The 23,463-nt window shown below is 47.2% G+C and overlaps 1 long non-coding RNA gene across 1 annotated transcript; it reads right to left on the reverse strand.

The window, feature by feature from the left end:
* Window positions 1-1,672: 1,672 nt before the first annotated feature.
* LOC119962755 lies at window positions 1,673-23,458 on the reverse strand. Its single transcript, XR_005459947.1, has 2 exons — window positions 23,027-23,458; window positions 1,673-2,262 (listed from the first exon to the last, which is right to left on the reverse strand). It is a non-coding gene; the product is annotated as an uncharacterized LOC119962755 (long non-coding RNA).
* Between the last annotated feature and the right edge of the window lie 5 nt (window positions 23,459-23,463).

Here is a 23,463-nt window from a genome sequence, read left to right on the forward strand (position 1 = left end):
AGAGTGTGTTTTTAGTACCAATGGGATAGATAAGAGAGAGAGGGAGAGAGCTGAGTGATTGCTGTCACTTAGATTGAAAAAGAACAGTGCTGGTGACCTACAGCATCATGGTTTATTGTTCCAAGATTACGTTACCTTAAACAAAGATGGATTTTTACTGAGCTTTGCCAATTCACTTAGCTAATGTTTCCCGTAAAATGGAATTATATTTTTGAAAGCCATCTAATCCTTGCATCAATTCACTGTATACTCCTTCTACAACGTCAGTCTCTAATTTTAACTTAGAATATTAAACAAATGGATGTTTTTACGAAAACTCATATTGATAATTACAATCCCAGAAGAACAGGATATTGCAATGCTAAATATTTTGTTGAAGGATAGATGGGAAATTGGTCCAGTTAAAGTTTTAAGTGGGCAATTGTAGATCATACAGCTGCAGTTATACTCAATTTAAATGAGTGATATCTGAGATACAAATTATTTAATAATTGTTTCTTGGGTTTTCAATATATGTCTCATGGAAAAGCCAAGTGCCAGGATTCTCCAGTGATGTCCACCAGTGGAGGTAATCCCAGTTGCCTGGTGAATTGGGCAACTGGAAGCTTTTGAAAACAATGCTCTTGGGAACAAAGAGACAGCATCTTAAAAATAAACTGTGGATAGAATGACAACTACTCCTCTGAGTTAATGGATCCCTTCAGAGTTATAATAATATACAATCCTAATCCTCCTTTCAACTGCCAGGATCTGTTAGTCAGAAAGGTTGTCAAGGCAGTATCCATGAAATTGAATGCAAACAATGCAGTTCAAAGCTTTGGGCTTCTAGGCATATAAACATAATAGAAACAGCTAGAGGGCCAAAAAAAACTTTTTGAAAAAGTGAAAATAATTCAAAGATTTCCCCCACATTAAAGGGAACACTTCTATCTTCAGCTCACAGATCTTTGAACTTGGCATACTGACAGACTGCTTAGAGGGTTTAGAGGTACAAATGGGAACACTTTCACTTTATTATCACAGAGCTGTATTTTTGAGATACTGACAGGCAGTTTAACTGGTTTAAAAGCTGCAGATGGGAAGATCAGCCAAGTGACCCCATCCCAGGAAAGACCCCTGACCTGAGCATTTGCAGCCCATCACAAGCCCCCCAACACCCACCTTACATGAATGACCCCTAGGCACCCTGGAGGAAATTATAGGGAAGGTGCTCACTCCCTTGCCACTCCGTGGGCTGCAAGATGTCAGGTTGGCATTGCCAAAGGGGGGTGTAGAATGGGGGAAAACGTTGGGGGGAGCTTAAGGATATAAGGGAGGAATGAGTGGGGGTTTTGCCAGCAATCTGTGGGATGGCTTTCCCAGTGATCCGGAGGGCGGTGTCCTTGCCAGCGATCTGTGGGGGAACAGGAATGGTCAGAGAGGAGGTACCAGTCTTCTCAGGTCCAGAAGGAACTCTAGTGTGCCTTTGAATTGCACTGAAAATCCGATTGAGGGTAAAATGTTTTCTAAGTGCTATTGAGTGGCACATCTGGGTCACTCCTAGCACCAGCGGGAATCACTACGTTTTTTTCCACTGGTGGGAGCATTTAACCTCCGATCGGGAGAATTGCGGCCAGCATACATGCTTCAAAATTAATTTTCCCACTGACATCTGAAAATAACAACAATTTAGAAGCTTTCAATTAGTTTATTTACAAGCAACCATCCATTCTGCCTTGTGCAATATAGACACAGAAATTATAGCTCCATAACTTTACAATGCAAAACAAATAACCTCACTAACAGATTTCAGTAGCTTCTTAAAATGAATTTGCAGGTCAAATATGTTTTAATTTTTTTAATATTTATTTACGGGATGTGGGTGTCGCTGTCGAGAACAGCAGTAATTGCCCATCCCTATTTTCCCTTGGGAAGATGCTGGTGAGCTGTCTTCTTGGGCTGTTGCAGTCTCGGAGGTATAGTTATACCCTGAGTACTGTTAGGGATAGAGTTCCTGGATTTTGACCCAGCATCACTGAAGAAACTGCGATATATTTCCAAGTCAAGATGGTGAGAGTGATTTGGAGGGGAACCTCCAGGTGGTGTTGTTCCCGGTATCTGCTATTCTTATCCTTTGAGATGGTAGTGGTCATGCATTTGGAAGGTGCTGTTGGTGAGTTCCTGCAATGCATCTTGTAGATGGCACACAGCCGCCAATGTTCAGCGGTGGTGGAGGGATTCAATGTTTGTGGAAAGGGTGCCAATCCAGCAGGTTGCTTTGTCCTGGATAATAATAGTAATAATCTTTATTGTCACAAGTAGGCTTACATTATTAACACTGCATTGAAGTTACTGTGAAAAGCCCCTAGTCACCACATTCCGGCGCCTGTTCGTGTACACAGAGGGAGAATTCAGAATGTGCAAATTACCTAATAGCATGTCTTTCGGAACTTGTGGGAGGAAACTGGAGCACCCGGAGGAAACCCACGCAGACACGGAGAGAACGTGCAGACTCTGCACAGATAGTGGCCCAAGCCGGGAATTGAACCTGGGACCCTGGCGCTGTGAACACATAGTGCTAACCACTATACTACCATGCTGCCCAGTGTCACACTTCTTGATTGTTGTTGGAGCTGCACTTTTCCAGGCGAGTGGAGAGCATCTCATTACACTCCTGACTTCTGCCTTATAAATGGTGGACAGGCTTTGGGGGAGGGTGGGGGGGGGGGGGTCAGGTAGTGAGTTACTCGCCTGAGGATTCCGAGTCTTTGACCTGCTCTTGTAGCCACAGTATTATCACAGGGAGGCACAGTAGCACAGTTGTTCACACTGTTTCTAGTGTCAAGGGACAATGGTTAGATCCTCTCTTGTTGGATATGGTCACTGACTGGCTCTTGTGTGACACGAATGTTACTTGCCACTTGCCAGCCCAAGCCTGGATATTGTCCGGGTCTTGCTATATTTAAACATGGATTGCTTCAGTATCTGAGGAGTCGCGTATGGTGCTGAACATTGTGCAGTCATCCACAAACATTCCCACTTCTGACCTCATGATGGAAGGAAGGTCATTGATGAAGATGTTGAAGATGGTTGGACCTAGGAGATTATATTGAGGAACTCCTACAGTGATATCCTAAAAGTGAGATGATTGACCTCCAATCACCACAACCATTGTGTCAGGTATGGCTCCAACTAACAGAGATTTTTCCCCCTGATTCCAGTTTCGTAGGCTCCTTGGTGCCATACTTGGTCAAATGTTGCTTTGATATCAAGGGCAGTCACTCTCACCTCATCTCTGGCATTCAGCTCTTTTGTCATTCTCATCTCTGGCATTCAGCTCTGTTTGAACCAAGGTTGTAATGAGGCCAAGAGCTGAGTGACCCTGGCGTAACCCTAACTGAGCATCAGTGAGCAGGTTATTGCTGAGTAAGTGCCACTTGATAGCACTGTTGATGACTCCCTCCATCACTTTACTGATGATCGAGGGTAGATTGATACGACGGTAATTGGCTGGGTTGGATTTGGCCCACAGGACATACTTGGGCAAATTTGCACATTGCCGGGTAGATGCCAGTGTTGTAGCTGTACTGAACAGCTTGGCTCGACGCCTTTGCAGTATCCACTGTCTTCAACAGTTTTTTAATATTATGTGGGGTGAATCGAATTGGCTGAAGACCCACGTCTATGATCCGCGATGAATCATCCACTCGTCACCTCTAGCTGAAAATTGTGTCAAATGCTTCAGCCCTATCTGTTGCACTGATGCGCTGGATTCCTCCATCATTAGGGATTGATATAAATGTAGAGCTTCCTCCTCTAGTGAGTTGTTTAATTGTCCGCCACCATTCATAGCTGGAAGGGCAGGACTGCAGGGCTGAGATCAGATGCATTGGTGGTGGGACCGCATGGCTCTGTCTCTTATTGCTTATGTTGTTTAGCACACAAATTAGCCCTGTGATGCAGCTTCACCAGGTTGACACCTCTCTTTTAGGTATTCTGGTGTTGCTCCCGACATGCTCTCCTGCACTCTTTATTGAACCAGGGTTGATTCCCCTGGCTTGGTGGTAATGGTAGAGTGGGGAATCTGCTGGGTCACAAGGTTACAGCTTGTGGTTGAGTACAATTCTGCTGCTGCTGATGGCCCACAGTGCCAAATGGATGCCCAGTCTTGAGTTGCTAAATCATTTCAAAGTCCATCCCATTTAGCCAGCTGGTAGTCCCACACAACACAATGAAGGGTATCCTCAATGTGAAGATGGGACTTTGTCTCCACAAGGACTGTGCAATGGTCACTTCTAAATACACTGTCATGGATGATGTATTCAGGGAATTGAGGAAAGAGCAGGAAAGTGAGATATACTGGTTAGTTCTAACAAAGAGCTGATGTAAGCATTGTGGGCCAAATGACCTGTATCCGTACTGTATGATTCTTATCCATCAGAATCAAATGTGGAAAAACCATATAATACAGTTCAGGGATTCAAAATCAGCATTGATTGCAAGTATTTGTCAAAAGCCATTGGCTACACTGCTTCTGAATCACCACTACCCTATTTGTGATTAATTGTAATGTGCCCTCCAGCAAATTCACCACAAGAGGATGGGGATTCACAATGGTCTTATGACATTTGAGGTAAAATACACTGTTGCAGGGGACACTGAAAGAACAGTTAAATAGTACTTTTCTCAGCTATTTCATTTTTGAAGGGTAGCTAATGGGGAAAGTGGCACTTAAATGGCTGTAGATTAACAATGATCATTTGTGAGTATCTATTTGGAGAACAGAATATGAGACAAGTTTTGTTGCTTCTGATCAATAACGGAAATAATGAGAGGAGTTCAGATATTCAGGGCTTCATATGATGTTCGGTGTTTTGCCATTGTTTATTCCTTGCTCTGATGATTTTACTTACAGAGCCAATTAGCTAATTATATGAAAAATACTTACAAAATCTTTTGATTTCTACATCATCCAGGACCTCTTTCTGCAATGTACATCATAGCACAGAAATATTTCTTGCATTTACTTTCATGATACAGACTTTTCTAATGTAGAATTTCAGAGCACTCGAAGAGGATCAGTTGTAGAGAACAACTCCCATTCTTTGAGTCCATATGGAAACTATTTGGGAGATATTCATTGCTGGATTCACTTAGGAAATTTTAAGTGTGTTTTTATTCTACGACATGATTGAGATTTTTAATTGACAGCCTGGGTAAACAATGTTCTATTTGTGAATGTCCTGAGTTGTTCTCCCCTCAGACGTTCGACCCCGTAAACAACAGCATCATTTGTCTCTCTGCCAGCTTTCAGTTCTTCCTTCCTAGATCCCAGAAATGTTGGAGAATGAAAGGTTTAGTGGGAGGGAATAACTGAGGGAGATCAATATTAGTAGAGAAATGGTGCTGGGAAAATTTATGGGATTGAAGGCAGATAAATCCCAGGGCCTGATAATCTGCAACCCAGAGTGCTTAAGGTAGTGGCTCTGGAAATAGTGGATGCATTGGTGGTCATCTCCCTGATTCTATAGACTCTGGAACAGTCCCTGCAGATTGGAGGGTAGCTAATATCATTCCAATATTCAAAAAGGGAGGTAGAGAGAAAACAGGGAATTATAGATCAGTAAGCCTAACATCGGTAGTGGGTAAAATTCTTGTATCCATTATCAAGGACTTTATAGCAGAACATTTAGAAAGAAGTGGCAGGATCAGTCAGAGTCAGCATGGATTTATGAAGGGGAAATCATGCTTGACAAATCTGTTGGAATTCTTTAAAGATGTAACCAGTACAGTTGGCAAGGGGGAGCCAGTCAACAGTTGACAAGGGGGAGCCAGTCAACATAGAACATGGAGATGTGGTATACTTCGACTTTCAGAAGGCGTTTGACAAAGTCCAGCATAAGAGATTATTGTACAAAATTAAAGTGCATGGGATGGGGGGAAGTGCATTGAGGTGGATAGAAAACTGGTTGGCAGCGAGGAAACAAAGAGTATGAATTAATGGGCCCTTTTCAAATTGGCACACAGTAACGAGTGGGGTGCCACAGGGATCAGTGCTGGGACCTCAGCTATTCACAACATATATTAATGATTTAGATGAGGGAATAAAATGTAACATCTCAAAGTTTGCAGGTGAAACCAAGTTGGGTGGGAGGGTGAATTGTGATGAGGATGCAGAGATCCTACAGCATGATCTGGACAGTTTGAGCGAGTGGGCAAATCAATGGCAGATGCAGTATAATTTGGATAAGTGTGAGGTTATTCACTTTGGAAGTAAAAACGGAAAGGCAGATTACTATCTAAATGGTTGTAAATTGGGAGAGGGGATTGTGCAGCGGGACCTGGGTGTCCTTGTGCACTATTCGCTGAAGGTAAGCATGCAGGTGCAGCAGGCGGTGAAGAAGGCTAATGATATGTTGGCCTTCATTGCGAGAGGTTTCGAGTACAGAAGCAGGGATGTGTTGCTGCAATTATTCAAGGCCTTGTTGAGGCCACACTTGGTGTATTGTGCGCAGTTTTGATCCCCTTTTCTGAGGAAGGATGTTCTTGCTCTCGAGGGAGTGCAGCGAAGGTTTACCAGACTGATTCCAGGGATGGCGGGACTGTCATATGAGGAGAGGTTGACTAGGTTGGGATTGTTCGTGCTGGAGTTCAGAAGAATGAGTGGGGATCTCATGGAGACTTAGAAAATTCTAACAGGGCTAGACAAGGAAGATGCAGGGAAGATGTTCCTAATGATGGGTGTGTACAGAACCAGGGGTACAGTCTGAGGATTCAGGGTAAACCATTTCAGACAGAGATGAGGAGACATTTCTTCACAACAAAGAGCGGTGGGTCTGTGGAATTCATTACCATAGGAAGTAGTTGATGCTAAAACATTGAATATATTCAAGAGGCGGCTAGATATAGCACTTGGGGCAAGTGGAATCAAAGGCTAAGGGGAGAAAGCAGGATTAGGATGATCAGTCATGATCGTGATAAATAGTGGAGCAGGCTCGAAGGGTCAAAAGGCCTCCTCCTGCTCCTATCTTCTATGTATCTATGTATTCCCCCAAGACATTCCCACTTTCAGTGTGTCTACCGCAAGTGTAAGGTCTACCACAGAGACATTTTTTGTGTTACAATAATGTAATCCACTGCAAATGACAGTAAATTGAGGTAAATTCTTCTGGGACCAGAGCACTTCAACATTAACACGTCACCATTTGGGAAAATAGCACCATCCCGTGGTTAAAGTGTGAATTTTTCAAAGTAAAATCTGTAACCTTCAAGATATAGGTTCAAATAATATATGTATTTTCTGTAACTACAGACTTTGTCAAAAGATCATATGATCATCCAATTTAATAACCTTTTTCCACTCCTCCACCGCCCCCCCCCCCCCCCCCCCCCCCATATCCTTTGATCCCTTTGGCCCAAAGAGCTATATCTAATTCCTTCTTGAAAACATACAGGGGTGAATTTTCCGCTGGCGGGATTCCCCATTCGGCTGGCAGCACACCCCCATCCGCAAGTTTCCCGGCAGCATGGGGTGGTCACAATAGGAAACCCCATTTGGCAGCAGCGGGAATGGAGAATCCCGCTGCGGGCAATGGCATACCGCTGAGGACCATGCGGTTGGGGAGGCGGAGAATTCACACCACAATGGTTTGGCCTCAACTGCTTTATGTGGTAAAGAATTGCACAGGCTCACCATTCTCAGAGTGAAGAAATTTCTCCTCATCTTAGTCCTAAATGGTTTACCCTGTAACCTTCGGCTATGGCCCCTGGTTCTGGGCTCCCTAACCACCTGGAACATCCTTCCCATATCTACCTTGTCTAATCCTGCTGGAATTTTATAGGTTATGAGATTTCCCCTTATTGTTCTAAACTCCAGCGAATATAATGTCAACTGATTCAATCGATCCTTGTACGTAAGTCGTGTCATCCCAAGAATCAGTTTTTGTAAATTTTTGCTGCACTCTCTCCATAGCAAGAACATCCTTCTTTAGATAAGGAGACCAAAACTGCACATATTCCAGGTGTGGTCTAACTAAGGCCCTGTATAATTACAGCAAGACATTCCTGCTCCTGTATTCAAATTCTCTCACTATGAAGGCCAACATACCATTTGCTTCTTTACCGCCTGCTGCACCTGCATGCTTACTTTCAGTGACTGGTGTATGAGGTCACCCAGGTCTCATTTCACATTCCCCTCTTTCAATCTATAACTATTCACATAATAATCTGCCTTCCTGCCTCCCATTTATCCTCATTCTTCTGCATCTGCCATGCATTTGCTCACTTACTCCAGTCCACTGACTCCAAGCAGTCGTGTAGGAGCTCTTCTGTTGCCTTACACCAGCATTGCACAACTTTCTTAACTGGATTCTCCCGCTTAAGCTTCTGCTTGCATGCTGGGAGAAGGAGCACCGTCTTATGGTTCGATTTTCCGAAGTGCGGTCGGTTGATGCATCGGTAGGTGCCCTTCATGTTTGTGTAGCAGTGGTCAAGGAAGTTGGCGCGCCTGTTGGGACGGGAGATGAGTTGGTGCAACTTTGGCAGTACACTCTTGAGATAGGCCTGTTTGAAGTCTTGGCCATGATGAACAAGGCCTCCAGGTATTCTGTTTCACTGTTGTTTATGGCGGTATGTAATTCATCAAGCACCTTCTTCACTTCCTGTACATATCACTGTAAGTACTGAAAAACAAAGCAGTAAATCATTCCTACCATCTTCAGTCAATTCATCCTCCTGTGCAGTGCATTTTATGTTCACAAATTTATCACTTCTTGGCCTTTTGGCTCAGATCAAACATAGGATCAAGTCCAGCGTCAGGTGCAATGCCTGTTCTTGTCAGCTTGGATCTAGTGTGTCTCTCCTGTGGAGATCATGAATTTGAATTTCAATTGTTTTTGGAGCAAGCAAGGAGATGGATTAAAGGCTTGCCCTGTCCATCCTGCACATTGGCATTGTAGCTCTGAGAAAGGAATAAAATTCAAAGAAAACAAATAAATAAATAAATCCAACCTTCAAATCAGACAAGATAGGCACTAATAAGATAGATACCAAAAAAACAGTGCTAGTTACTGATGTAGTGGAAAACCTTTCAATGGGAAGATGAACTAGGCTTTTATATTAAAACCCAACCCCAAGTCTAGGAAGACTGCTCTTTTTGTGGACAATGGATAATCAACCTGATGTGATTTTCACTATACGAGTACCCCTATTCCACAAAATTGATAAGTACAGCTCCAAACTATTAATTTGTCCTCGCGTTTAAATCATTCTGCAAGCCAATTTCAGCTTTCCATCACCAACATCCCCTACGTCTTGTTCGGATGAGACCTTTGCAATTCAGCAAGAGGTTTCAAGTGCATTTCTTTGGTACCTGATAAGAACCTGCCTGTGGGATCATGGCATCAGAATTTGAACCATCCCCGGACTGAATTTGACCAGGTTGATATCCGATAAAAGGCCACAGACCTGAAACCATTATTCTGTGTCTCTCTCCACAGGTGCTGCCTAACTTGCTGAGTATTTCCAGCATTTTCTGTTTTTATTTCAGACTTCCAGCATCTGCAGTATTCTGCTTTTCTAACCAGGTAGATGCTTCTATTGACTTTCCAAAAGCCTATCCAATGGCAAGCATTTCATAAATGTGCCATGAACAGCAGGTGGACTGAAAGAGGGTGAGAGAATACCGGTATTAACTGAGGGGGAAGGAAGGAGAGAACTGTCATTACCTGAGAGTGAGGGGGCAAATTCCACTAAATTTGAGGAATTTGGATATGAGTGGCAGTTTCAACATGGGAGTACATGAAGGCCAGGTTAAATTGAAGAGATTGAAGGGAGTGGACCTGGGGAAAAAATTAGAAACAGCTTGTGGCACCTTTAAGGCATCAGAAAAATCCAAATTACTTCCCATTACTTTCACATTGAAGTGATGCAAGATGGCACTGGAGCGTGGTGACTCTGTGAGCTCTCCCTAACAGATGCTCTTTTCACTTATCTTACAATCGTTCTAATCGTTTACCCCGTGTTGCCCTATTATGCATTTTATTTTATTTTCATGCACTTAATGATCTGTTGAGCAGCTCACAGAAAAATACTTTTCACTGTACCTCGGTACAAGTGATAATAACCAAAATCCAAATCCAAGTCCGTTGTAAGGAAACTTCAGAAAATGTGCCTTCATTGGAACATAAGTAGGCCATTTAGCATGTTCTGCCATACAATGACATCATGCTGATCTATGACCTAACTCCATATACCTGCCTTTTCCCAAATATCCCGTAATGCCTTTGGTTAACAGAAATCTATCAAGTTTGGATTTTAAATTAAGAATTCACCCAGTATCAGACGTTTCAACCTTCTAACACCCTTTACATGTGGAAGCGCTCCTTAATTACACTCTTAAAAATGTTTGGTTCTAATTTTTAAGCTGTGCCTGTAGCATACGAGTCTGGCATATATCGGGTTAATGTGGCCCAAGTATAGTACCACCCACACAGTGATCAGTCTACTGGACAGAGACATGTGCACAAGTGTTAGATCTGAGATAAGCAGCCATGCTTCAGCAGTAGTACAGAAAAGCACAAAGTGGTTTGATACTGGTCAGTCAAACACTACCACTCTCCGGAGGATCTCCTTCCCCGACCTGCACCCAGGGCCGGGTTTTTACAGAGGACCTACTCCTGTGAATGAGAAGCCCCGCCCCGTTACCTGGGAAGTTCATATTCCGTGGAGAGCACGAGAAACCTGATTGTTCCTATCCCGTGACCTCCGCTAGGATTATTACACCAAGCAAGCAAAGAGACAGCTTCCAGCTTGAATCCTTTGCTGTATATAGTTCTTGTAGTTAATAAATACATACAGTTAACTTACTTAAATCTCTAAAGACTTTATTAAGACCTACCAAACAGTAGCCAACACTCTCGAACACCAAGTCTTATGCTCCCCAACCAGCAGAACTGCATACGAACATGAGCTAGGAGCAGGAGTAGGCCATTTGGCCCCTCGAGCCTGCTCCACCATTCAATAAGATCATGACTGATCTGATTGTAACTTCAACCCCACATCCTGCCTACACCCGATAACCTTTCATTCCCTTGTTAGAATCATAGAATTTACAGAGCAGAAGGAGGCCATTCGGCCCATCGAGTCTGCATCAGTCCTTACAAAGAGCAACCCACTCAAGCCCACGTATCTACCCTAGCCCCGCAACCCAGCATCCCTCACTTAACCTTTTTTGACACTAAGGGCAATTTAGCATGGCCAATCCACCTAACCCGCACATCTTTGGACTGTGGGAGGAAACCGGAGCACCCGGAAGAAACCCATAGACACGGGGAGAACGTGCAGACTCCGCGCAGACAGTGACCCAGTCAGGAATCGAACATGGGACCCTGGAGCTGTGAAGCAATTGCGCTAACCACTATGCTACCATGTTGCCCTGTATCAAGTAATGAAATGAAAATAAAATGAAAATCGCTTATTGTCACGAGTAGGCTTTAATGAAGTTACTGTGAAAAGCCCCTAGTCGCCACATTCCGGCACCTGTCCGGGGAGGCTGGTACGGGAATCGAACCGTGCTGCTGGCCTGCTTTAAAAGCCAGCGATTTAGCTGAGTGAGCTAAACCAGCCCCTGGTATCAAGCATCTATCTAGCTCAGCCTTAAAATATTCAAAGACTCTGCTTCTACTATCTTTTGAGGAAGAAAGTTCCAGAGATTCACGTCCCCTGAGAGAAAAACGTTTTCCTCTTCCTGGTTTTAAATGAACAACCCCTTATTTTTAAACAGTGACCCCTGAAATAGTTTCTCCCTCTCTGAAATATTAGGTCCTCCTAATAACCTTAGAACTTTGATCAAATGGGTGAAAGGAATATGGGGAACAGATAGGGAGGTGGATTTGAGACCAGGAAGAGGTCAGTCATGATCTCATTGAATGACGGAGCAGGCTCAAAGGGCCTACTTCTGTTCCTAATTCCTATGTTCCTAAATCATTGTTTAATCTTTCAGATTCCAGGAAATACAACCAGTGTTTGTTTAAAGTCTCTTTGTAATTTAATCCCTGGAGTCCTGTTGTCATTCAGATGAATCCATGTTATGCTCCTTCCGAAGCCAATGTATCGTTTCTAAGGTGTGGTGTCCAGGTCTGAATCCAGCACTCCAAATGTGATGTAACCTGTGCTTTGTATGTAGCATGACTTCTAGCCTCGTTACATTCTAGCCCTCTAGCTATAAAGGCCGGCATTCCGTATCTGTCCATTCCCTAACCTGGCCAACAATTTGTCTTCAAATCTAATTCAATCAGCTTCAACTTGAGCTAACAATCTCCTTTGAGGGACTTTATCAGATATTTCTTGGATGTCCATGTAAATAACATCCATAGATATTCTCCTGTGCACTACTATAGTCACCTCTCCAAATAGGTTCATCAAGCATGACTTATCTTCTACAAATCCATGCTGGCTTTCTATAGTCAGTTGCAAATCTTCAAGGCTTCAGTCACATCAGTTGTATTTTGTTTTGTTTTTGTTTTATTGTCATGTGTACTGAGGTACAATGAAAAATATTGTTCTGCGTACAGTCCAGACAAATCATTCCAATATGAAACAAAAATACAGGGCGTACAAAACTACACAATTTAAATACACAGACACAGGCATCGGGTGACGGTTACAGGTGTGCAGTAATATTCAGTAGAGAAAATGTGTGGAGAGATCAGTTCAGTCCATAAGAGTCATTCAGGAGGTTGGTAAGAGCAGGGAAGAAGCTGTTTTGAATATTTTAGTGCGCATTCTCAGACTTTTGTATCTCATGCCTGATGGAAGAAGTTGGAAGAGTGAATAAGCTGGGTGGGAGGGATCTTTGATTATGCTGCCCAGTTTACAAAGCCAGCGGGAGGTGTAGACATACACTCTGGGATGGGAGGTGGGTTTGCGTGATGGACTGGGTTGTGCTCATGACTCTCTGTAGTTTCTTACGGTATTGGGCAGAGCAGTTTCCATACCAGGCTGCAATGCAGCCAGATGAAATGAAAATCACTTATTGTCACGAGTAGGCTTCAATGAAGTTATGTGAAAAGCCCCTAAGTTGCCACATTCCGGCGCCTGTTCGGGGAGGCTGGTACGGGAATTGAACCGTGCTGCTGGCCTGCCTGGGTCTGCTTTGAAAGCCAGTGATTTAGCCCAGTGTGCTAAACCAGCCCCTGATAGGATGCTTTCTTTGGTGTATCTGTAAAAATTCGTAAGAGTCAATGTGGACATTCCAAATTTCCTTAGTTTCCTGAGTAATTATAGGTGCTGCTGTGCTTTCTTGGTCGTAGTGTGGACGTGGGTGGACCAGGACAGATTGTTGGTCACGTATACATCTAAGTTTTGTGCACGCCTAGGAATTATCCTTAACTGCAATGCAAGGTTGGCAGTGCGGAGGTGCCAGGAGTGCCAGGTTACCATCCTGCCCAGAGTCCGACCATACGGGGGTCTCGAATGGCCTGGGTGACCCTCCCAGGTGCCGTTACGCCTGGCCCATATTTGTGAAAACCAGTGCTAAATGGCACCCTGGCGATGTCCCCCAGGCGTGGCTGTTCAGTCCTGGGTGAATCCGGTGGAGACATTTTAATTGAGCCCAATGGCTAATATGCTATTCTGGATCTTGCCCATTGTATATGCATTTATGGCAATTTTAAAAAAAAATTAAAAATTGGATGAAGACCCTTTTAAAATGGCTGAAGATATATCTGTGTGTGTCCCTTGAATAATAAGGGCTAATATGGCAGTATCAAAGAAATTTGTACCTCTTAATCTCTGAAGAAACCCTAATGACCCCCTGTGGGCTGTCAAGACAAAATTCAAAGGAAGTTATACAAACCCATCTACATTTCAAAAGCCAGTCATGGTCAACTGAAGCGGATCCCTTAAAGATTTAATAGTTGGAACACTAACAATTTCAGGAACTCACACCTCATAAAGGGGCAAGCAAATCAAAACCATCATTCTGTTTATGGAGGGGTGAGAGGAGAATTCAGGGTATATTTAAATTAACCTCCACTCCTGTTCATAAAAGGCACCTTAAACATTATCTCCCTCCACCATAGATGCACAGAGGCAATAGAATGTATCATATACAAGATGCGCTGCAGTAACTCACCACAGCTCCTTTGACATCACCGTCTAAACTCACAACCTCTGCCATCTAGAAGGACAAGGGCAGCAGACACTTGGGAAAGCTCACCACCTGCATGTTGCCCTTCAAACCACACACAATCCTGATTTAGGATTGTATTTCTTGCCACGTCTTCACAGTCACTGGATCAAAATCCTTCAATTCCCTTCCTGACAGCACTCTGGGTGTACTTACAATGCAGAAATTAAAGAGTATCCTACTATCACCTTCCCATGAGCAGGCCTTGCCAGCAATGCACACATTCAACAAGATCATTAAAAACCCATGTAGCAAAGATGTTTCTGATTATGGGAGTTCCAAAATTAGGGGCGATAAATATGATAGTCAGTAATAAATCCTGACAGATTAACAGATCTAAAATGAATTAAAGAGAGGGATAGATTTTAACCGACTCAGCACTTCAAAACTGGGCATCCAGATGCTTTGGACCATCAGCAGCAGCAGAATTGTACTCAGCCAAAATCTCTAACCTCTTTACCATTACCATCAAGCAGGGGATCAACCCAGGTTCAATGAAGAATGCCTGTGTGCATGCCAGGAGCAGCACCAGTTTGTTACACCTAAAAATTAGGTATCAGGCTGTTGAAGTTACAATTTTGTTACTTGCATAACAAAAGCAGAAGCAGCAAGCGATAGACAGAGCTAAGCAATCCCACAACCAATGGATCAGATACAAGCTTTGCAGTCTGTGGTAATCACCACTGTTATACATATTAGAATATATATGGTAAGACCCTGTACTACAGGTACGGGGGTAGTCCCTGCCCGCTGGCTCTACCCAGTGGGCGGAGTATAAATTTGTGTGTCCTCCCTCCGTACAGCAGTCATTTCGCCAGCTGCTGTGGGAGGCCACACATCTTAGAGTAATAAAGCCTCAGTTGTATTCAACTCTCGTCTCTGTGCAATTGATCGTGCATCAATTTATTACTCTAAGATGTGTGGCCTCCAACAGCTGGCCGATTATTACTCTAAGATTTTCAGAAGATGGACCTCCGCATCAAGCCGGATCGCCTTCAGCTGGATCCGCAAACACACAACGCCAAAAAGGTCGTTTAACACTGGCTAGCTTGTTTTGAGGCGTACATCAGGTCTGCACCAGACCACGTCCGGAGGCTCAGGAGATCCAGATACTGTACTCGCACCTGAGCTCCAACGTCTTTCCTCTGATCCAGGATGCGCTGAACTACCACGAAGCCATGGCGCTTCTAAAAGAGAATTACGCCCAGCGGACGAACACGCTCTTCGCCAGACACGTACTCTCCACTCGCAATCAGCTCCCTGGTGAGTCCGTAGATTTCTGGTGGGCTTTAACTCCACTAGTCAGAGACTGTGACTGTCAGGCCATCACAGCCACGGAACATTCTAACCTCCTCATGCGGGATGCTTTTGTTACAGGGATAGGGTCAGACCTCATACGCGAGCGACTTTTGGAGGGGGCCACGCTCGACCTTGCAGAAACAAAGAAACTAGCGCTATCGATCACGGTCGCCTCGCGCAATATTCAGGCCTACACCCCCAGCCGCGCGGCCCACCCCTCCTATGCATCATGGACCCCACAGATGGCCCCCCTACCGGGGGCCTTACCCAGCCAATACGCCTGTGCCACACACCAGACAGCCAACCCCGATGTAACTTCTGCGGGCAACAGAAACACCCCTGCCAACGCTGCCCGGCCCGCGCAGCCCATTGTAAGGCCTGCGGCAAGAAAGGGCACTTCGCTACGGTGTGCCAGGCCCGCTCAGTCGCCGCTATCGCACTGACCCCCCTCGCTTACGGACAATGGGCGCCGCCATCTTCACCTCCCTGGACCACGCATGGCCAGTGGGCGCCGCCATCCTCTGCCCCTCAGACGACGCACAGCCAGTGGGCGCCACCATCTTCCCCTCCACGGAACAAGTGCGGCCTATGGGCACCGCCATCGTTTTCAACCCCCGCCACGTGCGGCCCGTGGGCGCCGCAATCTTGTCCACCCCAAGACCTCCGGGCACCGCCATCTTGTTTTCCCCATGGCACATAGGCACCACCATTGTTTCAGGACCCATGCCCCACGGGCACCCCATCGTCCAATAGCAGCGACGATCAGCCAAGATTCGCCTCGGTCACAATCGACCAGTCTCGCCCGCACAATCTAGCCACCGCCTGGAACCAGCATGAATATCGATTGGCACGTGACCCCTTGCCTGCTGGACTCCGGGAGCACTGAAAGCTTCATCCAACCAGATATGGTAAGGTGCTGCTACCTCGTGGTACACCCCGCGAATCATAGAATCTCCCTGGCCTCCGGATCCTAATCCGTGGCGATCCGGGGGCACTGTATAGTCACGCTCGTGGTCCAGGGCGTAGAATTCAGCGGCTTCCTCCTCTACATCCTCCCCAATCTCTGCGCTGCCCTGCTACTCGGCCTGGACTTCCAGTGTAACCTCCAGAGCCTAACCTTGAAATTTGGTGGGCCCCTACCACCCCTTACTGTGTGCGGCCTCACGACCCTAAAGGTCAACCCACCTTCCCTGTTCGCAAACCTAACCCCGGATTGCAAACCCGTCGCCACCAGGAGCAGACTGTACAGCACCCAGGACAGGACCTACATCAGGTCCGAGGTCCAGCGGCTGCTTCAGGAAGGCATCATCGAGGCCAGCAACAGCCCCTGGAGAGCCCAAGTGGTAGTGGTGAAAACTGGGGAGGAACACAGAATGGGCGTGGACTACAGCCAGTCCATCAATCGGTACACGCAGCTCGACGCGCACCCCCTGCCACGCATATCTGATATGGTCAACCAGATTGCACAGTACCGGGTCTTCTCAACGGTAGACCTCAAATCCGCCAACCACCAGCTCCCCATCCGTAAAGCGGACCGCCCATACACTGCCTTCGAGGCAGATGGCCGCCTCTGCCACTTTCTCAGGGTTCCCTTCGGCGTCACCAACGGTATTCCAAAGGGAGATGGACCGAATGGTCGACCGGTACGGATTGCAGGCCACCTTCCCGTACCTCGACAATGTCACCATCTGAGGCCACGATCAGCAGGACCATGATGCCAACCTTGCAACATTTCTCCACACCGCCACTCTCCTAAACCTCACCTATAACAAGGAGAAGTGCGTGTTCAGCACAAACCGCTTAGCCATCCTCGGCTATGTGGTCCAGAACGGAGTTCTGGAGCCCGATCCTGACCGCATGCGCCCCCTCATGGAGCTTCCCCTCCCCCACTGCCCCAAGGCCCTCAAACGATGCCTGGGGTTCTTTTCATACTACGCTCAGTGGGTCCCAAACTATGCGGACGAGGCCCGCCCACTCATCCAGTCCACCCTTTTCCCCCTGACCGCCGAGGCTCAACATGCCTTCAACCGTATTAGAGCCGATATCACCAAGGTACTCCAGATTCCCCTTCGCCATCCCATGCCCCGACATGACATCTACCACCGTCATCAAAGCCCTCAACACAATCTTCCCTCTGTTCGGCTTCCCCGCATACATCCACAGTGACAGGGGATCCTCATTCATGAGTGATGAGCTGCATCAGTTCCTGCTCAGCAGGGTTATCGCCTGCAGGAAGACGACCAGCTATAACCTCCTGGGAAACGGGCAGGTCGAGAGGGAAAACGGGACGGTCTGGAGGGCCGTCCAACTGGCCATACAGTCCAGAAATCTCCCGGCCTCCCGCTGGCAGGAGGTCGTCCCCGATGCATTGCACTCCATTCGGTCACTACTATGCACTGCGACTAACGACACACCCCATGAACGTCTCTTTGCCTTCCCAACTTGGCTCGCAGCTCCAGGACCCGTACTCCTCCGTGGGCACGATCGACTCCACAAGGCGGACCCGTTGGTTGAAAGGGTGCAGTTGCTCCACGCTAACCCCCAGTATGCCTACATAGCGTACCCAGACAGCTGCCAGGATACGGTCTCCCTCAGGGACCTGGCACTGGCAGGTTCCACACACATACACCTCTGGTCCGGTTGCACCCCCCCTCCCCTGGCGCACCCAGCAGCAACCCCCCCAGGACCATCCGTCCTCCCCCTGCCCACGCCCGAGGATGAAGAGGATATCGGCACGCTCCCGGAGTCACAGAGGACCAGACCAACACCGGAACCGCCGCCACCACTGCGTCGCTCCCAGCGGCACATCAAGGCCCCGGACTGACTAAATCTATAACTGGTTCAGGACTATCAAACCACTGGACTTCAAAAGAAAAACTTTTTTTCTCGTTTCTGTACATTAAACTCAAACTTGCTCTGTATATAGTTCCCCACCACTCCCGCCGGACTCAATTTAACAGGGGGTGAATGTGGTAATCACCACTGTTGTACATATTAGAATATGTATGGTAAGACCCTGTACTACAGATACGGCGGTAGTCCCTGCCTGCTTGCTCCGACCAATAGGCAGAGTATAAATATGTGTGTCCTCCGTACAGCAGCCATTTCGCCAACTGCTGTGGGAGGCCACACATCTTAGAGTAATAAAGCCTCAGTTGTATTCAACTCTCGTCTCTGTGCAATTGATCGTGCATCACAGTCATCCCATATCCAGTCGTGAAAGGTGGTGGACAATTAAAAAATTCACTGGAGGAGACTCCACAAATATCCCAAGCCTTAATGATGGAGGAGCCCAGCACATTCATGCAAAAGACAAGGCTGAAGCACTCACAACAATCTGCAAGCAGAAATGCCGAGTGGGTGATCTATCTCAGCCTCCTCTGAGATCCCTAGTGGCCCAAATTTTAGTCATTATCCTATTTATTCACTCAACCTCATATCAAGAAACAATTAAAGACATTGGATACTGTAATACTATGAGGGCCGACAACATTCTGGCAACAGTACTGAAATCTTGTGCTCCAGAGCTAGCTCTGCCACTAACTAAACTGTTCCAGGACAGTTATAATACTGACATTGACCCAACAATGTGGAAAATTGCCCAGGTGTGTCCTGTACACAAAAAGCAGGACAAATCCAATTCAACCAATTACCGCTCCATCAGATCATCTCGATCATCAGCAAAGTGATGGAACATGTCACTGACAGTGCTATCAAGTGCAACTTCGTCAGCAATAATCTGCTCACCGACATTCAGTTTGGGTTCCACCAGAGCCACTCAGCTCCTGACCTCATTACAGTCTTGGCTGAAACATGGACAAAAGAACTGAACTCAAGAGAGAGGTGAGAGTGACTGCCCTTGACATCAAGGCAACATTTGAGTGAGTATGGCATCAAGGAGGTGTAACAAAACTTAAGTCAATTGGAATCAGGAGGAAAACCTTCCGCTGTTTGGAGTCATACCTGGCACAAAGGAAGATGGTTGAAATTATTGGAGGTCAAACATCTCAGTCCCGTAGCGCCGTGGTTAGCACTGGGAATGCGGCACTGAGGACCTGGGCTCAAATCCCGGCCCTGGGTCACTGTCCGTGTGGAGTTTGCACATTCTCCCCATGTCTGCGTGGGTTTCACCCCCACAACCCAAAGATGTACAGGTTAGGTGGATTGGCCACGCTAAATTGCCCATTAATTTCAGAAAAAATAATTGGGTAGTCTAAATTTTAAAAAAAACCTCAGTCCCAGGTGATCACTGCAGGCATTCCACAGGGTATAGAGAACTAGGCCCAAACATATAGAACATAGAACATAGAACAGTACAGCACAGAACAGGCCCTTCGGCCCTCAATGTTGTGCCGAGCCATGATCACCCTACTCAAACCCACGTATCCACCCTATAACCGTAACCCAACAACCCCCCCTTAACCTTACTTTTATTAGGACACTACGGGCAATTTAGCATGGCCAATCCACCTAACCCGCACATCTTTGGACTGTGGGAGGAAACCGGAGCACCCGGAGGAAACCCACGCACACAGGGGGAGGACGTGCAGACTCCACACAGACAGTGACCCAGCCGGGAATCGAACCTGGGACCCTGGAGCTGTGAAGCATTTATGCTAACCACCATGCTACCCTGCTGCCCCAGTTGCTTCAATGACCTTTCCCCTCTATTATGAAGTTAGAAATGGGGTTGTTCACAGCTGATTGCACAATTTCAGCACGATTCCCAACTACTGAGATACTAAATCATCGTGACCCATATGCAGCAAGGCCTGGACAATATCAGGCTTGGGCTGATAATTGAGAAGTAATATTTGCAGCACTCAATCGTTCTCCACCTGAAAGGGGAGGGACTCGTCGACCGCATGCATCGTGGCTTTGGCGACGCCTGCCTTGATGTGGTTGAAGGCCCTGTGGGCCTCAGCCATCGGGGGAATATGGTGGACTTGATGCGTGGGTCGGGCCTTGTCCGCATAATTAGGGACTGAGCGTAATATGAGAAGAATCCCAGGCATCGTTTCAGAGCCTTGTGACAGTGAGGGAGTGGGAGTTCCAGGAGGTGGCGCATGTGGTCAGGGTCGGACCCTAGGACTCCATTTTCCAACATGTAGCCAAGAATGGCTAAGAGGGTAGTGCGGAAAACGCATTTCTCCTTATTATAGGTCAGGTTAAGGAGATTAGCGGTGTGGAGGATTTCTGGAGATTCACATCGTGGTCCTGCTGGTCGTGGCCGCAGATGGTGACGTTATCCAGGTACGGGAACGTGGCCCGCAATCACTACTGGTCAACCATTCGGTCCATCTCTCGCTGGAAGACCGAGACCCCATTGGTGATGCCGAAGGGAACCCTGAGGCCATCTGTTTTGAATGCAGTGTATTGGCGGTCCTCCGGCGGATGGGGAGCTGGTGATATGCGGACTTCAAGTCAACTGTGGAGAAGACTCGATACTGCACAATCTGGTTGACCATGTCAGATATGCGTGGAAGGGGGTACGCGTCGAATGTGTATACCGGTTGATCATCTGACTGTAGTCGATGGCCATCCGGTGTTTTTCCCCAGTCTTAACTACCAGCACTTGAGCTCGCCAGGGGCTGTTACTGGCCTCAATGACCCCCTCCTGCAGAAGCCGTTGGACTTCCGACCTGATAAAAGTCATGTCCTGTGCTCTGTACCGTCTGCTCCTCGTGGCGACGAGCTTACAGTCTAGGGTGAGATTCGTGAAGAGTGTGAGGCCGCACATGGTGAGGGGTGCAGGGGTCCGCCGAACTTCAGAGTAAGGCTCTGGAGGTGGCACTGAAATCGAGACCCAGTAACAGGGCAGTGCAGAGATGGGGGAGGACGTAGAGTCTGACGTTGCTGTACTCTACTCCCTGTACCGAGAGGGTCGCGACGCAGTACCCCCTGATCTGTACGGAATGGGATCCAGAGGCCAGGGCGATTTTCTGGGTGACAGGGAGAACTTGGAGGGAACAGCGCCTTACTGTAGCTGGTGGATGAAACTCTCCATACTCTCGGAGTCGAAGAGTCAGGCCGTCTCGTGCCCGTTGATCGTTGTAGCGGTCACGAGGTTGCGAGGCCGAGACTGATCGAGGGTGATGGAGGCGGGCTTTGGTGGGAGGGCTGATCGGCGGTGGCGGAGGTATCGGTGGCCCGTGAACGGCCAGGTGAGCAGGGGGCCTGGGGTGCGTTCCAAGATGGCGCCGAAGATGGGGCAGACATGGCGGACGACATCCAAGGTGGCGGCGCCCATGGGTCGCACGTGGCGGGCAGTGGCGAAGATGGCGGCGCCCCTGGATCGCACGTGGGGGGTGTAGTGATGCTGGGCCTGGAAACGGCAGCGACCAATTGGGCCTGGCAAACAGAGACGAAGTGGCCCTTTTGCCACACCCGTTGCATGTCCTGTTCCGTGCTGGGCAGCGTTGTCTGGGGTGCTTGTTCTGAACAAAAATAGCATTTGGGGCCTCTGGAGTTAGCTGGCTGCCGCGCGGCGCAGGCTTGCGTCGTACCCGGGTCGGATGATGGTGGGGCCCATGACGCCCACGAGGGTGCGGCGCGGTCGGAGGTGTAGGACTCCAGATTGCGGGAGGCCACTTCTAGGGAGTTAGCGAGCTGTACAGTCGCTGTAAGGCCGAGTGTACCCCCTTCTAATAATCGCTGGTGGACGTAATTAATGCCCGTGCCATATGCGTCTCTGATCAGCAGTTCCATGTGTTGGACTGCCGACACCGCCTGGCAATTACAATTTCTGCCAAGTATCCGCAAAACATGCAGGAAATCGTTCTGGGTCTACCCTGGGAGTTGCCGTCTCATGGCCAGGAGCTGCTTGGCAAACACCTGATTAACAGTCTTGATGTACTGTCCTTTCAGTAGTGCCATCGCTTCCGTGTAAGTGGGAGCGTCCAGAATGAGGAACAAAACTTGTGGGCTCACCCGTGCGTAGAGTATTTGGAGCTTCTGTGGGTCTGAGATGACTTCTGTGGATGCTCCGAGATATCCTTCAAAGCAGGCTAGCCAGTGCTCGAAAGTGGCTGTGGCGTCGGCTGCGTGAGGGTTCAGCTCCAGGCGATCCAGCTTGAGTAAGACGTTCATCTTCAAAATTCCAGCATAATAAATTGATGTATCATCAATGACTACGAGATGAAATAGTGAACTATTGAGGCTTTGTTGTGCTAGATGTTAAGCCTCCTGCAGCTGGAACCAGAATGGGAGCAGCGCAGGAGAGCGTACACGTTTACACAGAGCCTGCTGGGTGGAGCCAGCAGGCCGGGAATTACTGTAATGACTGGAGGACAATGGCAGTACCGTAATGCACGTAGTGTATGACCAGTGGTGTTTATCACACTCTTGTACTCTATGCCCCTATTAAAGGACAGAAAACTATATTTGCTTTATGAACTGCTCTCTCCACCTGTCCTGTCACCTTCAATGATCTATGCACACTTACACCCAGGTCCCTCTGCTCCTGCAACCCCTTAAGAATTTACCCCTTATTTTATCTTGTCTGTCCATGTTCTTCTGACCAAAAATGCGTCACCTCACATTTCTTTGTATTGAACTCACCTGGCACCTATCTGCCCATTCCACCAACTCGTCAATGTCATTTTGAAGTTCTACACTGTCCTCATCTGTTTACAATACTTCCAAGTTTCGTATCATCCACAAACTTTGACATTGTCCGCTAAGCACAAAGATTTTGATCATTACTAGACATCAGGAAAAGCAAGGGGCTCAATTTTGATCCCTGGGAAACACCACTACAAACCGTCCTCCAGCCAAAAGACTATCCATTGACCATTACTCCCTGCTTCCTTTTATTCAGCCAATTTTGTATCCACGCTGCTCCTGTCCCTTTTATTACATGTATACACATTGGCAAGAAAAAATGAAACAACCATGGTGTAAAAATAGCTAAAGGTAAGCTGTGTGAAATAGATGAGTACAGTTCACATATTGAAAAAAAATCCCCTTCTGCAGACTGAGCTCAGGACAAGAGGCCG

The sequence above is a fragment of the Scyliorhinus canicula genome, chromosome 3 (assembly GCF_902713615.1).
Source record: "Scyliorhinus canicula chromosome 3, sScyCan1.1, whole genome shotgun sequence".
Classification (NCBI taxonomy): domain Eukaryota; kingdom Metazoa; phylum Chordata; class Chondrichthyes; order Carcharhiniformes; family Scyliorhinidae; genus Scyliorhinus; species Scyliorhinus canicula.